This window comes from Macaca fascicularis, chromosome 2 (genome assembly GCF_037993035.2).
Source record: "Macaca fascicularis isolate 582-1 chromosome 2, T2T-MFA8v1.1".
Classification (NCBI taxonomy): Eukaryota; Metazoa; Chordata; class Mammalia; order Primates; family Cercopithecidae; genus Macaca; species Macaca fascicularis.
Window position 1 is genome coordinate 56,566,151 of NC_088376.1, and position 22,644 is coordinate 56,588,794.

Consider the following 22,644-nt stretch of genomic DNA (forward strand, 5'->3'; position numbering starts at 1 on the left):
TAAGAGAGATAGGTGACTAAATAACTATGTTCTATTTTGCAGCGTGGTCCACAAGGAACAAAGGAATAGTTTACAATTTTAAATGGCCCTACTTCTGAAACCAGAATATCTTTTCGTCTATGATGCGGCTGACCCAGTGTGCTGATAATGATATAGTAAGCACTGTTTACATGCCATCCCAACAATTCCTCAAATCAATTTAATACAGAAAAGGAAGGGGAGCACAACACTGGAAAGATGGAAATGCATCCTGTGCATTGGCATCTTTATATTTATGAAAATATTAACTAGAATTTACTGCAGCCACTTAAGACCCTGCATGGCTCCTGTCGCATTAACCTTATACTCCTTTCCTTACCGCTCACAGCGGGGCACTCACACCAGAGAGTTGCATCCTAGTTCCATCGCTTACTACGAGACTCGTTCACATGGATGGCTCCGTGCCTCAGTTTCCTTGTCTGTAAAATAGAGATAATGATAATAGCTTCTTCACTGCATAATTGTGATAATTAAAATTTCCTGTATAAAACAGTACACATTATTTCTCTCCCATTTACAATCTCTTTTTACCCCATGCCCCCACATCATCTCAAAGCATCATTTCCAGCATCCTTAATTAATGCTGGAAATGAAAGAACAGGAGCTAATCTATAATTTGTTTTTCAATTCAGAGGAAGGATCCTTTTCAGAATGATTTCTAGATAGTTAAGAGTTTGAATTTATTTCTCTCCCTGTATTTTCAATTTTCTTCAAACGAAGAAATAAAAATAGCCTGTTAATTTGGGTACCTTTTGGAGTGATATTTTGTTAGGCAGATGTGAGCAAATTACTTTTAAGAGTCATAGCATCCTTTCAACTCTAAAAGTACCTGCTTGTTCCCAGATCCACGTCCCTTTATGGCAGTTTTCAGCATTTCATGAGACAGGACATAATCTCACGCCCTATTGCTGGAATTCTCTGATAGTCGAAATCTTTCAAAGATTGTTGGCTACTGTTGTTTCTTAGCGGGGTTTGGCAGGCACAATGACAAGCGTCTGACAGACATGTGTTTTTTCATCCATAAGAAAAGTTTCCCGAGACAAGTGTGTTGAATATTCATGTTAAAATTTTAAAAATGTGTTGTTCATTTTCCTCCTGCCCAGCACATGCACTAGTATGTATGCCACACAAACTGGTATCATCAGCCCCCAAACAAACATCTATAACAAAATCTCTACCTGGTGCTGGCAAGGCCCAGGTTCACACTGTGAACTGGCGAGGCAGGAACTTGTTAGTAAGATTGTCTACAGCTCTGTTAATATTCAGCTGACAGAGCCTCACCAGTATCTGCTACTAGAGACTATGAACTTGTTTTTCTCACAATAATTAGGTGAACTGAATTATCCTCCCAGGAGTATTACACCAGTCTGAGGTAGTCAAACCATCACACACACACACACACACACACACACACACCCCAAAGATAATTTTCACGGGAGGAAAGCCCTGAGAAAATCTATTTATGAAAATAAATGTAACCTACTGTAACAAGTGGCTATAAATAAAAATGGAATAAAATAATGTATTTCCTGATGTGAATGACAATAGAAAAAGCACCATTCTGCCCTGTTAGGTAAAAGAAAACTTAAATGTGTTCTAATAGAGGGGGGAATTAGATTATATTCTCAAACAGAAGGTCCGATGTTCTTTTATGCCCCCAAATTAGAGGAAGGAATATGAGGACCATAGAACCTTTGGATTCATATCACTTTCAATTGAAGACATTCTCTACTAAAATAATCCTTTACATATTATAGAGAACAATTTACAAGGAAGTTTACATTATTGCAGAAACATAGAAATACTTGTATACATTATTACTTACATAATAAAGAAACATTTTATAGTTTGAGGGAAACACTGAACCACGTTTTTCCTTGAACTGCACTACTATGTTAAAATTTATTTACTTTTTAGAGGATATAGGTGGGCTACTTTGAGAAATAAACTGAAAGACTTCTGGCAATATGACAGACTAGGATGGTGGGACAAACCCTTCCTCTAGGTCTCAAAGCAAAAATTATGGAGAAAATCTCACTGTTTTCCAGATAGCCAAGCTCAAAATAAAGGAAAACCCTTGGGCACCAGAAATAAAGAAATTAAAGCTGAAATGTCAATTGGTAGCTGAGAACATGATGGCCACAGGGATGTCTGTTCACAATTCATGGTAAGGGGCCCGTGACTGGGTTCCCAGTGCACACCCAGGAACATCAGGGTTTGTCTTAGACTTTGGACAGTGGAGGAGCTGGAACAGGAAGCCCCTGGGTGGTAAGAAAGAGCAAAAAACTTTTCCAGTAGGCCTTTCTTTAGGGCCCTGGGAGACGGTAAAGGCATGAGAAGTCAAAACATAAGCCTGAAACATGAACTTGGAAAATTAAGTGAAAACTAGGACCACTGAATATAATTTATGAGGGAAAAAAGGATCATGACAAGGATGGTTCTTTTCAAAATTCCTGTATGAATTTAAAAATTCATAAAATTGAAAGATAAAAATAATTTGTCAAAACATTTGAAAAATAATTTATTAAATAGAACAAATCTTTGAAAAATATAACTTTCCCAAAGAAACTGATAAACACAAGAAAACAAATTGTTCTATTACTATCAGTATTTTTTTAAAGCAAAAGACAACTACTAACACACAAAAAAAATCCAGATGATTTTATAGGTGAGCACCAAGAAATATATAAGAAATAGATGTTTAGGTTGGTCTAAGTGCAATGGTGTTTGCAGCTAAGTGATCACAAACAGTTACGGATTTTTTTGTTCCTTGTCCACTCGCACTGTTTTACTTGACTAGGTTTTACGAATAAACAAAAAATAAATAGATATTTAAAACTTTTATGCAAACTATTCCAGAGAATAGAAAAAAAAATAAGATTACTCCTCAAGACTAATAACCCTGGTACCAACACCAATCAACATGACAATATAAAAAAGAAAGATCTGAGCCATTCTTACTTATAAACCTAGATGGAAAATCCCAACCAAATTATGAGCAAACTAATGTAATATTTAAAAACAAGAAGATAACGTTACTTAAGAATTAGAAGTATGCTTTCATATTAGAAAATCTACTAACTTAATCCACCTCATTAAAAACTCAAAGGAGACTAGAATGCATGGTTATTTTAATGAATGTTGAATTTTAATGAATGTTTGTGCCTCTTTTATAAAAAACTTTAACAAACCTTACAAGAGAAAAGAATTTTCTTAACTCAATAAAAGATGCCTGCCAAAATGCTAGAGCAAACAGTATTATTAATGTTGAAATAAAATTGTCTCTTCAAAAAGTCAGCAAGGTGCCAAGAATTCCTGTTAGCTTCTATTAAAATTTATCAGGGAACACATGGAGATAGATAGAGAATAGAATGATGATTACCAGAAGGTGGAAAGAGTATTGTTGGGGTGTAGCAGGGAAGTAGGGATTGTTAATGGATACAAAAAATAGTTAGAAGGAATAATATCTAGTATTTGATAGCACAACAGGGAGACTATGGTCAATAATTTAATTGTACATTTTGAAATAACTAAAAAAGTATAACTGGATTGTTTGTAACACAAAGGATAAATATTGGAGGTGATGGATATCCCATTTACCTTGATGTGATTATTAAATATTGTATGCCTGTATTGAAATATCCCATATACTCCATAAATATGTATCTACTATGTACCCACAAAAATTAGAAATTCAGATGATAGGTTTGTTCACAGAGAATACTCAATAAAATCTATAGATACATTATTAGAAAATTTAACACTGATTATAAGATAAATATAGAAAAATCAATTGCATTTCTATGTACTTATAGTCTACAAATGGCAGCTTAAAATGTCCTTTACATAGAGAATGTGTATGTGAGCACACACACATTTATACATACATGTACCATATCTGTACACAGTTCCTAACAAAAAGTCTAGCATCATCATCTACAAAGAATATTGAGGTACAAAGACTTGCACTACCAGATATGTAACTGATTCAGTGTGATATTTGTAGAATGGAGAGATATACAAACAAATGGCATAGAACAGAGAAGCTAGAAGCAAACCCACTCAGAATGAAAGCCTGAGAGGTGACAGAAGTGGTCTTGCAGGTCAGTTGAGATATTGGCTATTCCTAAGGGCTGTCCAAATGCAGAAGAGCTGGATGCCTATCTGATACCCTACACAGTCAACTCTAAGTGTATTACAAATGTAAATCTGAAAACAAAACTTAAGGCTCAGAAGGCAATTGAGATAAGCTTTATGACCTTGAGAAAGGAAAATATTAAGTGAGACCCCCAAAATACAAAGGTAATAAAAATTAGACTATATCATTAATGAAGAGTTTGCACATAGAATGCATGAAGTCTACAAAATAGCAGCAAAAGGAAAAACAAGCGAGTAGATAAATAGAAAGCAAATACAAATAGGCAATTCAGAAAGAAGGAATCCCAAATGGCCTACAAACAGAGGTAAAAACATTGCACTTCACTGTAAAAAGTAAATGCAAATTAAAATCACAATAAAATATTATTTCACGCTCATCACTGAGGCAAAAATGTTTAAAGTCTGACAATATCAAGTGTTGACAAATGTGGGATAACTGGAATTTATAATCTGGAAGGAATGTAAATTGGTACAATCATATGATCCAGCAATTCCCTTCCTAGATATATATATCCTTGAGAAATGGTTTCGCATGGACACAAGGAAACATAGATAAAAGATGTTGGTAACAGCATTGTTTAGAATTTTTTTAAAAATGTAAAAGTGCACATCAGAAAATAAATTATAAATTCATACCAAAAAAACACCATCCAGATTAGAATGAATTAAACTCACCAGACACACCCAACGTTATAAATATTAGAAGAAAAACAAACATAGTTTAGCACGCAAAATTACAGAAGTAAATAGTTTTTAAAAGGCAAAACAGTACTATGTAAAACATATCCAGAGAAATAGATTTTCATATGTCTATATAAATATAACTATGTAATGCAAATGCAAGGAAAATTTTGAATACCAAATTGAAGATAAATTAACACAAAGACAGGAGGAGAGTTGCAGTCAGTGAAACAGACACAGAGGCACTTAAACTTTCATCAATTTTTTATTTTTTATGTTCAGTATAGATATAATTGTACTCATTTGAATATTTATTGAAAAATTTGTAAAATATCAATCCATACCAAAATAAAGTTTAAACATATGGCAAAAAGTATATTATACAAATTCTAACTGAAAGAAGGCTTATATCTCATCATTAATACCATAAAAATATGTTTTGGCAAACTCATTAATAGTCTAAAGCGGGCCTGTTTTGTATAAAACAAAAATCACTGTGATTAATTAAAAATCCTGTGATTATTTAAAAAATAATCTACTACTGAACAGTATATCTTCACAATACATAAAGCAAAACTGAGAGACTTTCTTAAAGAAGGTGGTGTTTTGTGATTATAGAGAAATAACTTTACATACTTCTCTCAAATGAATAGATCAAAAACACAAAAGAAATAAAAGATTTATTTAACAAGACACAAAACGCATAAAATATAAAGGGAAAAATTAATACGTGAATGAATAGTAAAATATTTTTAAAATCTAATTTAAAAAAATATGCAAAGTTAAAAGACAAGCCACCAATTAGGAAAAGATAGCTGCAATATATATAACAAAGTATTGATATCAAGAACATAAGTAGAGTTACTACGGAATGAATAAAAGAGAAGAACTTCAATTATAAAAAAGAAATTAGCAGATAATTCATTGACAGAAAAAATCCAAATGACTAATTAACATTTGAAAGATTTGTCATGTTGGGGGAAATTCTAAGAAAATTATTAGAGAACCATTTCACAACTTATCAAATTGGTAGTAAATGAAGAGCCTGACAATACTAAGTATGAATAAATGTATGAGAACTTTCAAATTTTACTGAAGAAATGTAAATTCTTACTATCACTCCAAAAGGAAATTTGTTATTATTAATAAATTAGAAGAGGTCTATTAAATAGATTTCAGCTTATAGTTATTTGCCCCCCAGAGAAAGTTTTATACAGGTCTACAAGTAGTCATGCACAAGGATATTGATCACAGGTTTTTGTTTTTTAATCTTTTTTTTTTTTTTTAATTACAGGGAAAATACTAGAAACAATCTAATTCCCTGGCCAGGCATGGTGGCTGACGCCTGTAATCCCAGCACTTTGGGAGGCCGAAGCGGGCGGATCATGAGGTTAGGAGATGGAGACCATCCTGGCTAACAGGGTGAAACCCCATCTCTACTAAAAATACAAAAAATTAGCCAGGCATGGTGGCGGGTGCCTGTAGTCCCAGCTACTTGGGAGGCTGAGGCAGGAGAATCTCTTGAACCCAGGAGACGGAGGTTGCAGTGGGCCGAGATTGCGCCACTGCACTCCAGCCTGGGTGACAGAGCAAGACTCTGTCTCAAGTAAAAAAAAAAGAAGAAGAAAGAAGAAAGAAGAAAAAAAAAAAGAAACAGTCAAACAATCTAAATATCCACTAATATAAGAATGGATTTATGGTATAATCATGCAGTTGAATACAGACTAGCAAGGAAAGGAAATAATATAAATCTATACATCAGTTTGGCAGAACTCTAAGGAATAAGGTTGAGTGAGAAAATTATGGTAAATAGTATTTATGTAAAATTTAAATATACATATAAATACTTTATATTGCTTATGAACATATATTATGGAGTAAAGTATAAGGATTAACAAAGATATATGGAAAATTACAATAGTGATTTTCTCTAGGCTTGCAGGTATAGGCAATGGAATAAGGGAGATGTTCCAGGGATGGTTTGAAACAATCTGTAATTTTTCATAAATGTTAAAAATCTAACCAATATAGTTGATGTTAGCATTTATTGAATCTGTTGTCTATTCTCTGAAATACTATATTACATCCAACAATCTGACCACTTTGCACCACTCCAATTGCTACATTATTAACATCAGCATCATATCTCCTTTGAATTGTCACTGTTCAAAGTGTCAAATAATGTCACTGTTCTGTTCAAAACACTTCGGTGGGTTCCTTCTCTTTGTCAGAAAAAACCCAGTGGTACTCAGTGACCTTCAAATTCATACATGACGTGTGCTCCCTACCTTGCTGTTCCTTGAGTGTTGCCTGCCTCAAGGCCTTCCTACATGCTGCTTCCTTTGCCTAGATGCTCTTCCTTCCTGGCCCCGGCCCTCATCTATGGGAAACTCGAGAGGTCATCCCTGATCATCCATAAAATAGCAAGTACTTCCTAGCCATCTTCCCTGCCTTTTCTGCACTGAACTTATCCTCTGCCAAGATATGTGTTATTTATTCATCATTTGACTCTCCTACCAAATCTCTAGCCCTAGAAGACTACCTGTAAGTAGAAGGCACTTAATAATTATTTGTGGAATGAATGAATGACTGAAATGCTGTAAATACTTAATGATATCCATATAATCAATTTTGCTTTTAATCAGACTTTTTTGTCTTTTAACTTCTCGTGTAGTGATCTACAGTGATACTTGTTATACTTTTTGACTCCTGCATAGATATGGGAGATATACAGGGCAACATAATCTATTCAAGGATTATTATTATTATTATTATTTTTGAGACAGAGTCTGCCTCTGTCGCCCAGGCTGGAGTGCAATGGTACGATCTTGGCTCACCACAACCTCTGCCTCCCATGTTCAAGCGATTCTTCTGCCTCATCCTCCCAGGTAGCTGGGACTACAGGTGTGTGCCACCATGCCCAACTAATTTTTGTATTTTTAGTTGAGACAGGGTTTCACCATTTTGGCCAGAATGGTTTCAATCTCTTGACCTCGTGATCCTCCCGCCTCGGCCTCCCAAAGTGCTGGGATTACAGGCGTGAGCCACCACACTCATCCTATTCAAGGATTAGTTTTTAAAAATAAAGAAGCACTCCAAAAAGACAAGATAAAATATGTAAGAGTGTTTTAACATGGTGTAAAAATTTGTTGTGAATGCATATTTATATTTTATATACTTAGATATAAATGTCTATATAGGGCTATATATCTATATAGATATGGGTCAGATATTTTTTCCCTGATCGCCCCAAATATTTATTAAAAGCTACCATTAAAGAAAAGCCACGGACTGCCAATGTGTTAGTAAGAATATCTAGAAAGGAATAAATACTAGATATGTTTTGTAAGTAGTGTTCCATATATGGTCTGCCTATTTTTATGTGAAATCCTCAAAGCAATAATTTGATGGGGTCAGAGTCTGAATATACATCTATAATAATTAAAGAAATTTTTGTCACAGGACCTTTATGAAGATGACACTGGCATAAGTCAATAACTTATTCAAACTGGGGAATAAACAATACTCAGTTCATGAAAACTTTAAGTTAATCATAAATAATATAAACAAAATTCCACCAAGCACTTCAATATGAGATTACTGGTACTTCCCAACCCACTTCATTATGGTATTTGTAACTCCATTAGCTAAATAGAGAAAAATAATAATAATAAAAAAAACCCTCAATGGCTTCAAGAGACTACTTGATTTCCTCCTCAAGTTTGTCAGAAATTCATTATCAGCTCAGGCTGAACTAATCACCCCCTTGCTAAGAGCTGATATACAATGAAAAGAAGAGTGAGACTTTGTGTCTTGTATGGACCACATTTAAACTCTCAATTACAGATGTTTCTTCATTTATTACTTAGTTCTGGATATTTCTGTGTCTGTTTACCACAGCACCCATCTATTCAAATGCTGAACTGCACAATTATCATCTAATTTCATAAAGCATGAGCTTCAGCTGACTATTTGAAGACAATTCTTTGATCTTTGTGCTTCAGTAATGATGTGAATTTTATGAACACCTCTCCTTTTTCTTAGGAAGAGAGCAACTTCCAGAATAAGTGTTAACTGAATGGCTGCCCTACCCTTTGCTCTGAACACTTCCTGTGTCTCTCTAGCAAGGATCCACCCTGGGTACGGCAGCCGTCACTAAAACGCTGTTTCTTAAAGCTTTTGATTTTTTTCTTTTAGGTTGTCATTTTGTTGTTTATCTATTTAGTCTTCACAATATCTGAGTTAAAGTAATAGGTAGCACCACATTAAGTATATAATAAATCCCTAACTGAATTTTAATAGGATACATATAATACCTATAAAATTATCAATGAATATTGTACACATAGTAATGAGCTCACTTTTCTTTAATGTGAATACACCTTAGGCCTCTGGGGCATGTGGTAGCACTGTCAATAGCAATATTACTTACTATTCCCATAACATGGAGGTTGAGAAGCTCATTTGCTAATGTGCAGCAGGATGTGATAGACGTGCTAAAGTTGGAGGAGAGGGGCTCTAGGAGGGAGGAGAGAGAGTTTGGCTACAGGATGATGATATGAAGCAGCTCATATAACAGACACAGGAAACTTGGTGTTATTTTTTCAATCCTCCCTCTGTTCCAGAATGTGTTTCATTAATCTCCCAGCACACCGTCTGAGATCCGTAATTTTTTTGCCTTCATTTTCACAAGAATCTGAGGTTGGGCATAAGGCAATGAGAGAAATGACAGAAGTCAGGTTAACAAAGAGTCTCTGATGCTATTTTGGTAACCCCAGATTGTTTTAATTGCAATAAGAATTTTCTTTTTCTGCAACTACAAATAGGCTTTATGAAGTATAGAAACCAAGTCAATGAATTACTTTTTCTCATTCTTATGAAAATGTGCTTCTAATTTTACTCAATGTTCCTTATACATTCTTTTCTTAGTGGTCATTTACAGGGCTTTAATCAAGAGGTTAGGATTTTGATTTTCTTTCTATTTAAAAGACAGTCAAATGCCATCTCTCTCTCATGTCTAATAGAGGTCTCATCAAATAGCTACAGGATTCAATCTCTCTACTCATTTGGTCTCTCTCAACTAATGGAATTATGGTTTGGTAACCCAGACAAATTTCTGGGTTTTGTCTCCTGATCCCCTTCTAGTAACACCTATAACTTTTCTACTTGGTTTGCTTTATCTTCAAACTATTTCATCTAGCCCTACCCATTTTTGACACTTCTCGTTTCTCCTTTCTATACTTTGCTCCATAGTCAGCCTCTAGATTGGTCTGGGTAAGAGTTACGCAAGACCAGTCTGGATGGCATAGCAGATTCTTATTAGGACACAATGGGGAAATAGATTTGGGAAGGCATGTCAGACCTAAATGTAAGGATGGTGAATCACAGTTTTTCTCTGATTCTCTGGACTTTATGGCATGGACAATGAAACGAAAAATCAGAGAAGGGTTATAAGACCCAATAATTGCTTAAATGATTGATTTGGACATATTATAGACAAAACCTTAATGCAAGGCCAAACAGACTATACACTGCATAACTTCATAAGCTGTCACAGTAATATTGCTGTCTGTAGCATGTGCTTGAGGTATACTGTGGTTTCCCTAGTCAGTTATTTGAGAAAAATGTGAACTTAGTTATAAAGATATTCAAATTTTCAGTAATCTAGGCAAAATATTACTTGAAGCAATGTTTTTTTCTTAATTTGAGTACAAATGTAAAATAGAAAGTTGAATTACAAGACTACTGCAGTTGTCTGTAAACAAGATGAAAAGGGTTAGGTTTGAATATAGCAGTGGGAATATAAAGCCATTATGAATAAAAAACAATAAAATTAATATATTTTATTTGATATATTGTGTTTGAGGCAGAGGTAGAACAAGAGAATAGGTCTTCTGACTCCCAAACACTTTCCTGCATTATTTTATCATGATTTTCCATAAACAAACTTCTCATTTTATTTTAAATTTCTAGAAGACAGATTACTTAATATGCATAACATTTGGACAAATTTATAAAAAATAAATCATTAGGTGAGGTGGTTTATATTTTCTTCACCTGCATTAATTTTTAACTATAAATTTTCAGATCAATACCAGATGTATTGAAGGAAAGGGAATCTAACAAATATTTTAAATGAGCCTACCTTGACAGGCATTGTGCTAAAAACTTCACCTTTTATTCATGCATAAATAAACAGAATATAGAATTATGTTTTTTCTCCAATTTACAGATGAGAAAACTGGCTGAGAGAAATAAATCAAATTCCCGAGTCTCCATTAGTTGAAAGTTACATGATTGAAATTCAAGTCCAGGTCTAACTATAAAGACCTTTCTTGTCTACTTTCAGCAGATTGTGTCTCAAATACAAATATTTTGTCTAAATGTGTTGAGTCTGCTGCAAGGAATAAAATGTAAAGGCAATATTCATTTTTCCTCCTGACTATACTATCTTTACTGCCAACATTGTCTGATAAGTTCTATTTAAACTGAGCTCTACTAACTGAAGCACTTAAGGTGATAACATTCTATCTCATTAGGTTTTACGTAAAGGGAAAGCTTATCTGTGATCTCCAAGTAGCACCACCAAAGGGTTCACTAACATAATTATCACCAGTTGGGTGCCATCTGTTCCAATGCATCATAGTCAATTACCTCAAGGCTAATACAAATTGCATTTCCGTTAAAGAAAAACCAACACAAAATACTTGCCTCGCTTAAGCTAAGAGTGAGGCCTCCTAAGAAGCAAGTCATCCAGGCTCTAGGTGTATGCTTTCTTCAGGATGGAGGACTGAAAGAACTACTATGCAGTGGAAGTGTAGGGTATTTGAACAGTGACAGTAATTCCAGTCTGATACTAGCAAATTCATTCATGTTATGGTGAGACTGTAGTCACAGGTGGAGAGACCAGTCCTCCCCTAAGACCATGTGAGGAAAATAGTCCGAAACTGCTTTAATAGGGAGAAAAAGGGAAGCATATACTTCGTTTTGTATAAAATTTGTTTTTAAAGGCATTCACAATTCAATTTTAAAAGCATCTGTGGAGCAGCTATTGGGTGCTAGGCTCTATGCCAGGGCCTAAGATACAAAGAGGAACAGGAAGCCCTCCTCATAAGAATCTCCAGTCTAATCGGGGAAACAAAGAGAGAATAGTCTGGACCTTTTTGAAATGACATCTGGGTCTATAAACTTGGCTGATCCGAGTGACACAATGAAAAAATAAGAGGTTTTACATCAATAAGTTTTATATCGATAAATTTTCCAGGAAAGCAGAAATCTACAAAGTTGTATATATTTTGTAGATTTGCAATAGTGGCATTATTTTTCCCCCCGAAGATTTTCTGTTATGATTGTAAAAGAGAAAAACAAAAGCTGAAACTAATATTTCTGGAGAGAAAATGCTATAAAGGCTTCAGTTTCTTTGTGAACAGATAAGGAGGGGAAGCCAGACAAAAGTTGTTACAGCCTGAAATGACTATCAGAAGATGCTTCAGGTTGTGCTGTGTTCCAAAACCCATTGAAGTCCCCAGAAACCCAAATCACTGAAGTTGCAAGTAAAGTCTAGAGTACTAATGACCCTGGAAGCAAATATCCAAAATCACGACTGATTAGGATGAAGAAAATATACTGCATGCCACTCGTAGGAGGGTCTCCAAAATATAATACTTCGTCGGACAAAGAAGAATAAAAGGCAGCATTCCAGATCTAAGAAGGGGCTCTGGAACTAGGCAAGGAGTGAGTGGAAAGGCCCATGTGGCATTTCCCATAATAAAGGGAAGCCAATATTTTATTAAATTAAAAATTTAAACATTTCCTATCAAAATTTTTCAATCCCTGCTTTTATACTTCCTGCCTCCTTCCTCTTCTCCTTCCCTTCTTTCCCAGTATAAATGGCTCTAGAAATGAGTGTATTCCACTAAATAAGCATCACAAGAGCCCATAGATCACAAAAGCAAATAGCAATAGCTGACTTTTGATGAGGAATGCACACAGATATTCCTATTTCCAGAAAAATGTTTCTATTGTAGCTTGATAAGAACGTAGTAAGCAATAATACTAAAACCCGAATACTGAATTACTCAGTTATATGTATTTTTAATGAAGTTTCTACCTTTAGTAAAAGCATCATTGACTGGATAGTGGGCAAGCACTCCGAGAGTCTGCTGGAGACATCTGGCAAAATATGAGGCAGCACCCTTCCCCTGAGGCTCAACTCAAATTCTGATCATCTGGTCACGAAGGGGTGACGGACCCTGGGTTCTGGCACCCTGTCCAAGCTGGTTACATCTTGGCTCCTTCACATGGCTTCTCCAGCACCATTACTTATAGCAGAGGCTCTCTCCTGCCTGTGGCACAAACCCACACTCTGCATGCTTTACTTTATGCATGATCACTTTTACCTTTGACCTCATGCCCCAACATCAAAGCTCACAAGCTTCTGATTGAATATAGCTTTTCAAATGATCACGTATTCCTGAAGAAATACATATGTAATTCAATGACTCTGATGCTGATTTTATAGTCGATGCTGAAAAAAAGTTAAAGTAAGATTTCTCCTGCCTTTATAAAACATTCAGTTTTCAGTTTTCACATCTGCATGGAAAAGGTCAAGGAGAAAGAGACACTCCTAAACAAGGAAAATGGACTATCTTTAAAAACTGCAAATTAAACCTTCATGGGACAGAAATTTTCCTTTATCTACTGCCGTTTATGCTGAGAACATCTGAGAAACATAGGCAATGATGATATGACATAAAAGAAAAAAATCAGACCCTCAAAGTGATTTTACAGCTACATGAAATGCCATTTAACCCACTGCATAAGCTCATGTTCCTGCAGGCAAATTTTGCCTAGGAAATTTCAACAAGTGAAAGAGCAGTCACAGAGATAACACCACAATAAGATTTTCGCAGTTGGTGTGGATGTGACTCGAATGCATTATTGAATACATTGCACCCAAAGGGAAAAGAGCAGGAATTCAGCAGATGTGAGTATCCATAGGGTTCTCCATCCATCAATTTCCCTTCCAAGACTATGATTCCGCCCCCTCTTTGCTCTCCCAAGACAGAATTGTATCTCAAGTTTTCACAAACTGAATCTGTCCCTCTCTTCACTGCTTCCAGGCATTTAAAAATATAAAGTCAATTTTTTAGACTATTTCTATCTAGAAACATAACGTTGTGCTCTTGCAACATAACCCAGTTATTATACCACACGATTTTGGAGGGAAGAATTCTTTATTATGTTTGTATTTATAATATCTTTCAACATAAAATACTTATTTACCATATTCTCTGAGTGCTGATAGAAATGTCTACTGTTATTAGTTATGATGCTGCTAATAATGTTTTAATTGAATATACTGCATAAATACTTCTGTTCTGATTAGCCTCATCTACTATTGCTAAAACTCATTTTAAGCTTTTGCAGTAAAAATATTTTGTATATTTAAATTGTTTCATTAAAAAAAAAAAGGTTGTCAGAGATTTCTTCTCTCCCCCACTTTTCTTGCCACTGTTGGAAGAGTTCCCACCATAATAGAAAAAAATAACAAAGAAGCATTAGTGAAATAATGAATCACACCTGAACTGCCCCAGCATAATTGCAATATGTAATTACAGGGTGCTATACAATTAGAACCATTTTATTTTAATAATTCCTCCATGTGTCTAAGTACGTAATGTCTTTCAGGGGGTAGATAAAAAATGCAGTATTTCTTTATTCCTTTCATAAACTACCATTATTAAGAATATTCTTATTATTGTAAGAACCTTTACAATAATAGCAGTGACAGCTATATAACAATCTTTAGTGCATCATCTGGCATTCTGATGAATCTCACTCATTTTCCTTGCAAATACGTCAGAAGCACCAGCATCTCCTTCTGAACTGATGTCACACAGAGTCAGGTCCTCCTGTTTAAGTCCAAGAGAATAGATGAGCTAATGTTGCAAGGCAGAGTGCCTAAGTGGAAAAACTACTAATTGTCAGCAGGAGAAACTGCTCTCTTGGGGACTGATAGCATGGCAGTTGGCTGGTAGGCATGCCTATCACCTGCGTCTTCTGGGACTTTGCTTTAGGAAAGACTTACCAGAAATCAAGTCTGAAGGGACATGATGAATTGTTATAATTGCATTCACAGCTATTTAAGGTTTGAGTTGACGTTAGTTTCATTTCATTTCCCCTCCAAATACTGCTATTACTACTACATGACTGTTGTGGATCTTTCTGAATATTTCCCCAATGTTTATTTTACCCATAACAGCCTATTATAATTTTTAAAATCTAAATTCTTGAGTAAAGGCAAAGACAATAATTTCTATTTAAAAACAAAACTAACTTGGTTCCCCACCGCTCCATTAGGGGTAGATAATTTAAAAAGGAGAATTGTTAAGTCTTTCAGTACATAATTTAACTGGATATCTGTCATTGCCACTTGAAAGTGAAAATCAAAACATGTAACCATTTGTGATATTCAGTTATCAGATGTTGTGCCTTCCTGTAAATAAACGACTAGTTTCACCTAAGGAGGGTAGAAGAATACATATAATATATATGATGATGATCTTAAGAACAGTCTAAAGAACTCATAAATATCAACATTGAAACAGATAAGGGTTGGGATAAGTCAAAATTAAATCATGGTAAGAAAACTAGTTGTTTGCAAGTAAATGAACTCAGGAATATTTTTGCCTCCAAAGTTGCAAACATAAAAGTAATTCCTAGAGATGTTAAGTCACAGCTTTTAGATTTCAGAGAATTTTACTTTAGACATTGAATGCAATGAAATTTGATATCACATTCAGAGCTTTACTATTTTTGTTCTAGTTTGGCCTTTCTTGCATTTGTGAGGAAGTCTCAATTCTCTAGAATATTCTGGCATCTTTCAGCAAATTGCTTTAAGTTCTCTTCCCTGTAAAAAATAAGGTACATATAGAAATTCTGTGTTTGCTTTATAGAGACACCTAAGTAGATGCAATCAGCAGGCACATACTAGAAGAGTCTAAAAAATCTAAGGCAATGATATGGTATTGAAAGTCATCAGCAGCCTGAACAACAGAGCAAGACCCTGTCTCAAAAAAAGTTAGTTGCTAGTATTCTGATTAACCATATCAATTTTCAGTAATAAACTTAAACAAATTTACAAGAAGAAAACCAAACAACCCCACTAAAAAGTAGGCAAATAACACAGACACTTTTCTAAAGAAAACATACATGCAGCCAACAAGTATTGAGAAATTCTCATATCACTAATCATTAGAGAAATGCAATTCAAAACCACAATGAGATACTGTCTCATACAAATCAGAGTGGCTGTTGCTAAGAAATAAAAAAATAACAGGTGCTGACAAGGTTGCAGAGAAAAGGGAACATTTATGTACTGTTGGCAGGAGTGTAAATTAGTTCAACCATTGTGGAAAGCAGTATGGCAATTCCTCAAAGAGCCAAAAATGGAACTACCATTCGACTCAGTAATCCCATTACAGGGTATATAGCTAGAGAAATATAAATCATTCTACCATAAAGATACATTCACACAAATATGCATTGCAGCACTATTCACAGTAGCAAAGACATAGAATCAACCTAAATGCCCGTCAATGACAGATTGAATAAAGAGAATGTGGTACATATACTCCACGGAATACTATGCAGTCATAAAAAAGATAAGATCAGGTCTTTTGCAGGAACATGGATGGAAGTGGATGTCATTATCTTTAGCAAACTAACGCAGGAACAGAAAATCTAATACTGTATGCTCTCACATACAGGTGGGAGCTAAATGTTGAGAACTCACAAACACAAAGAAGGGAACAATAGACACAGCAGCCTCCTTAGGGTAGAGGGTGGGAGGAGGGAGAAGAGCAGAAAAAATAACTATTGGGTACTAGGCTTAGTACCTGGGTGACAAAATAATCTGTACAACAAACTCCCGTGATGTGAGTTTACCAGGATAACAAACTTGTGTGTGTGAAAGAGAAAGGGAGGTAAGGAAGAGAGAGAGAGAGATGGGGGGAGAGGGAGAAAAAGAGAGAAGACAGAGAGAGATGGGAGGGAGCATTTGTTTCAAATATCTTTATAAACTTCTACAGAAGCTTGGGTCACAAGTCAAGAACAAAAGGTACTATATACCGACTGGGTGGGATTTCCACAAAGGGTGACCAAATTTATATGAGGGAGCAGAGCTGAGCACGTGCTAAACAGAAAACTTCAAAATCTTACTAAATAGCTGGGTTCATCCTAGACTCTCTAAATGGATAGATTTGCACAAAGCTTGGTGATACAAATAGTTTGATGAATGAAAGTACTGGGGTCTGGAAGATCTTGACAAGCTAAATGGATGGCTAGAACCACCAAGAGTATATTTAATAGAACTAAATATGAATCCTGAACCTACAGTTAAACATGGAAGTTTGAACACCTGCATTTCTTTCTGCTCTCTCCCAAACTCCACTATAATGACAGTTGAGGAATTTTGAAAAGACATAAGTCTACCAGGTCAAACAGAATGGAAGACAAGATCACAGCAGGTGAGAAAGAGGAATGAAGTTTTGGAAGAGGAAATGCAGATACAAGAGTGGTAGCTTTGTGTCGCTGAGATGAACAGGAAATGAAACCAAAAAGAAACAAGCTGATTCATATCAGAGACCGCACCAGAGGCTCAGAGACTGCAGTCACCAGCACTTCTGAATGTAATGGTGTGAGCTGGGGCTGAAAACCAAAGGATTAGGAGGTACCCCTCTCCTATTGTTCTCCTTTCAAACAAGAGTGTATGTTTATTATCTGCAGGTATGGATGAGGATGAAGTTGAAACACTGCACAGAAAATAGCCTATCAAAGAAAAGCTTACACTGTGAAGATGTTTCCTTCCCTTTCTCCACTCCCAGAAGTCTATCACCCAGGTTTGCACCCAGAAGAAAGGATACCAAAAGGGTCTTGTATTTGAGATTTTCCAAACATGAAATGGCCAGGTTTCAATTGATCACCCATCTGGAAAACCCACCATCAACTCCCCTGCCTATGTATACAGAGCGTCCAATCAGGATTTTCATGCCTCTTTTTAAAATAGAGGCCTATAGAGAAAAATCACCAAGCATCTGAAGAAACCTTTAAAATAAACAAAAAGGAAAAAGAAAAAAGAGGAAGAAGACAAGGAACGAAACAAGAGAAACCTTCAAACTATAACTAATGTGCTCATGAAGAAACAAGAAAATGCTTGTAGCCAAGAAACAGGAAAAAATATAAAATAAACTATAAAAAAAAGCAAGCAATGATTTTAAAAGGTTCTAGAAATGTAAAATGATAGCACAAATGAAAAAAAAAAATTAAGAGAAAAAGAGAGTAAAAAGAAAATCTTCCAGAAAGTAGCCAAAGGGGCAAAAATAATCAGTCCAAGAGACTTGACATAAAAATAATTGTTCAGAGAAAGAAAAGAGAGAATGTGGGAAAAAGGGAAGATTTTATCCAATAAATGCTTTAAGAAAAGATATTCCAGATTTTATACAAAAATAATATAATACAAATATTGCAAAAAAATTAGAATATATGAATTTCTACTTTCAAGAGAGAGAAACAATTTTAAGAGTCACTTTACTATAACATTTTTGAGTATCAGAAATAATATAAAGAACTTAGGAGCTCCCATAGAAGGGTTAAAAAAGAGTCACAGATAATATATTCAGTATAAACATGGTATTAGATTTCTTAATAGTCAATGTAGAAGTTAAAACAGAGCAATGCCATCAAAATTCTGAGGGAAACTTAGTTCCAATATAGAATTCAATATCTAGTCAAAAGATCAAATTAAGAGTAAAATTGAGGTACTCCTAGACATGCCAGGTCTCAAAGAAAATCATCGTCTTCTTTCAGAAAGCTGCTAACAGATATCATCATCAAAATGTGGAATTAAAATGAAAGACACAAGATTCAGGAAACAGAAGATTGAAAGAGGAGTCAGAGAGACAGCATGCGCTCTAGTTGACAGTGTCACAGTAGATCTGGAGAGCAAAGATCCACAGTGGAGCAGAGGAACAGACAATTCTAGGATAAATATTATCCAAGAGAAAGAATAAGTGATTACTTGATGTTTAAACCTTCCAAAGTCAATTTTCTATACCAACAGAAGATTAAGAATTGAGTGTCAGGTAAGTAGAAAGCTGAACAACCAACCAACCAAAATCAGAGGCAATTATTAACTCCAGGAAAAAGAAATCAGACGTGCACAGGAAGAATTAACATAGCAATCGTACATACATGGTTGAACTGTGGATAATATTTATAAAGACCTAATGTAAACTAAATATTAATTTTTTTAAATTACTGATAAAAGTTATCCTCAGTAGGATGAGGCTAGAAAGATTTTCCTACCACAGTGACTGCATTTCAGAAGTAAATAGGTTTGTTTGGTAATAGAATCATTGTCCCAGCAGCCATGACTGAAGGAGATGAATAGCCAAATGAGGCAACCCATAATCTCCAGGTGAGCCCAAGTGGCCTCTGTTCCTATGAAGGGACACAGGAGGCGCAGATCCCTCAGCTGGCATAGTCTCTCAATTTCTCTTAAGGATGATGATAAATCAAGAGTAGGATCTGAGCAGAGAAAATGATAAAGCCCAAATCCAAAACTGTTCGATTCAATTCATTTAGGGGTATATTTGGTGTTGGAGAAGTCAGACAATTGAGCTGATTTGGAAAGGCTGACTAATGTTATTTATATGACTGGTTATTTTTATTTATAGCCATAAGCTGAATGTAATTCTAGTTACCTACTTCACTTGAGATATTCTGACATTGTTCACTAAATCTAAGGGGCTACTAATGGGCTCACTTACAATTTTTTTAGGGCCCCATTGCCCTTGACTTTAATGTACAAATAGATGTTTTCACAGGAAATGATGTTGGGCTTCTATAAGACTTGGAAACTGAAGAACTACTAAAAACATGAGTAAAGGTTAAAAACAGGAAATAGTCAAATCATCTGAAGTATACTTTTCCACAAGTTTTATCATCAGATGACCATGACTGGCATTTCTGGTGATCCATCTCACAGAGTGGAAAACAGAACCCACATAGTATCTCTCCTCACAGCCTCCGCTGAGATAATAGCTGCTTATAAGAGAGTGTGAAAAGGATGGCATGGTGCCCTATGTTTTTCAGAGGGCTTATGTCATCACCAATTGTTACCACCTAAATACGTAGGCGATAAAAATAAAATTGCTACAGCCACAATGGAGGAATTTTACCTTCAGACAGAGAGTTACAGTAGATCTGAAACATCCTGTCTCATTGTTTATCTCCATGACTATGTGTTGAGGCGCCACTCTGGATGTGCCCTTACAAAATATAGCATGAGTTTCTACTTAAAAACCAAAAATCAGTGTGGAGCAAGTTCTTGGTGAAGAATATCACGTTGGTGAGAGTACAGTGTTATTGTTTTATGCCTTCAGAATATGAATGATGTGACTGCTGATTAGAATTACTATAGAAATTAGCACTTAGAGAAAATTAAAATAACCTAACATTGTTAGCATTATAAACACAGAGGTAAGAGCTCAGGAAAATCATTACTTTCAAAGTCTCTAATTCCAAAGTATGTTGACACAAAATTGTTTAACTCATTCAGAAAACTGGTACAGGATGTTCTTGTTAGTATGCACAGGCATTATGGTTTGCATTCATCTTTTCACAAATAATTAAAAATTATTTGTGAAAATCAAGTTCGCTTGGAACTTGAATAATAATTAAAAATTATTTGTGAAAAGCTCCTGGCAATGTTGTCCTGATTCGCTTTTGTAAATAGACAGAGAAAATTCCCTTAATGCCTAGAAAGAACTTTTAAGAATATCACTTTCTTATTGAGATTCCTTGAGATACAATTCATATACCGTACAACTCACTCACTTAAAGTATCAGTTGCATAGTTTTAGTATATTACCAGAGTTATACAAACATCATCACAATCTCGTTTTAGAACATTTTCTTCACACTCCCCAACGTCACCCCTCACCCCATCCCCAGCGAAAAGAAACCCTTACTTATTGGCAGTCAAGAGGGGTAAACTTTAGCAGTGTCCTCTCTTTCCTTACAAAAAAAAAAAAAAAAAAGCAATGAAAGGATTAAGAATTACTTAGTTGTTTAGACACAGGAGCTTAATGTACTTTTGAGGGAGTAGCTTGAGATTGCCATCTGATACCCAAAGCAGTCCCCTGTACAGTGTGTTTGTCCATAAGGGTCTGTGAACCATCAATCAGTGCTCACAGTCATGAACACGAACATATTTACTATGTACCTGGCACTATAAGTGGTTCATGTACATAACTCACTTAATTCACCTGACAACCCTATGAGGTAAGTATTATTACTATCCCTACTTCAAAGATAGACAAACTGAAAAATAAAGTTAAATGCTTAAGAAGTGTTATTACATTTTTTTTTTCACTTTACCAGTCCAGTAATTTGGTATTCTCTGTAACTGTTGGACTGCAATGCCCTTTTCTCTGTTCCATCTCAAAATCAGTCAAACTTCAAGAACTTCCTCTACAAATACTTCTTGGGCATTTTTAATATGAAATTCAGTGTTGACTTGCAGTCCTTGACTACAAAAATCTTTATAAAACGAGGTTTGGTGTCTAATTTCTACTGCACTTAGCTTATAAATGTATTATAGCATGCTGCACCTAGATGTAGGCTCCTCCAGACACAGGGTATTTCCAGTGCTTCCTGTAAAGGTTGCTTGCTTGGAGCTTGAAGCACATTTTCCACAGACATAATGTTTTCAGTAGTCTCAAAGTCCTCTAATGAGCGTACAACCTTGAAAACACTGAGTCATAGATTCTTTACAGTTTAAGGCTATTAACTACTCCATAGAGCAAGGATTACCTTTGCAGGGATTCTGAATTCCAACAGAAGCCCCCTCTACCTGTCTGTACCTTTGCCCCATTTAAAGGAAAAGGAAGTTGTACATGGTGTGTTTCTGTACATACAGAATTCAGAGGGAAACCAAGCTAATCTCTCTTAGCTCTTAATCTCTAGAGTTAGAGCAGAAAAATAACTCAACTGGGGAACAAAGGGAATACTTCCTGTGATTACAGCACTGGGACTATGAGATTCAGACAGCAATAGGGTGTGGGTGGGGGTGTGTGTGTACGTGTGTGTGTGTGCATACGTATGTGCATGGCATCAAGCACAGTTGTAGAAGGGGGATGGAAAAGGCAGAGGCTGTACACAGATGTATTGTCTCTTTCTCTTTGAGAAAAGATAGCTTTTTCCATGTGATAGAACTATGGAAAATACAAGGTGAATTTGTCCAGAAGACAAATAGTTTTTGTTTGTAAATTACTTCTCAAATGGGAAAAAAAGTTATGGATGGCCTGAAATCTATGCAATGCCATTCAATTCCTATCTCATCACTCTAGGCCCAGTGTTAGGGAGACCATATGTGTGCTACGTATGTGCATGTGTGTGTGTGTGTCTGTGTGTGTGTGTGTGTGTGTGTATAAACTTCAAACCATTCGATTCCAATTAATAGAATACAGATATTAAATAGGAGTCTGCATTGCATCATAGTTATGTTGTTCGTGCCTTATTTTCTCTTCTAATTTTGAAGGATAGGTTGTTTTCTTACTTTCCCAACCCCCACAGAACATAGGACAGTGCCTCTCAAAGGACAGCCTCTCACCAAGTATTTTCTGAATTAAATGTTCTAAATAATGAAATAATAGGGGGCTACCCAAAGGAGAGCACACTTAATTATTGCAGAGGTGATAG

The 22,644-nt window shown here is 35.4% G+C and overlaps 1 long non-coding RNA gene across 5 annotated transcripts in view; it reads right to left on the reverse strand.

The window, feature by feature from the left end:
* The window catches only part of LOC102140330 (uncharacterized), a 354,334-nt gene that overhangs the window by 229,395 nt on the left and 102,295 nt on the right, over positions 1–22,644 (reverse strand). For all 5 annotated transcript variants that reach the window (XR_012431797.1, XR_006696170.3, XR_010584991.2 and 2 more), the window contains exon 2: positions 359–458. This is a non-coding gene — a long non-coding RNA (uncharacterized lncRNA). The remainder of the gene's footprint in view (positions 1–358; positions 459–22,644) is intronic.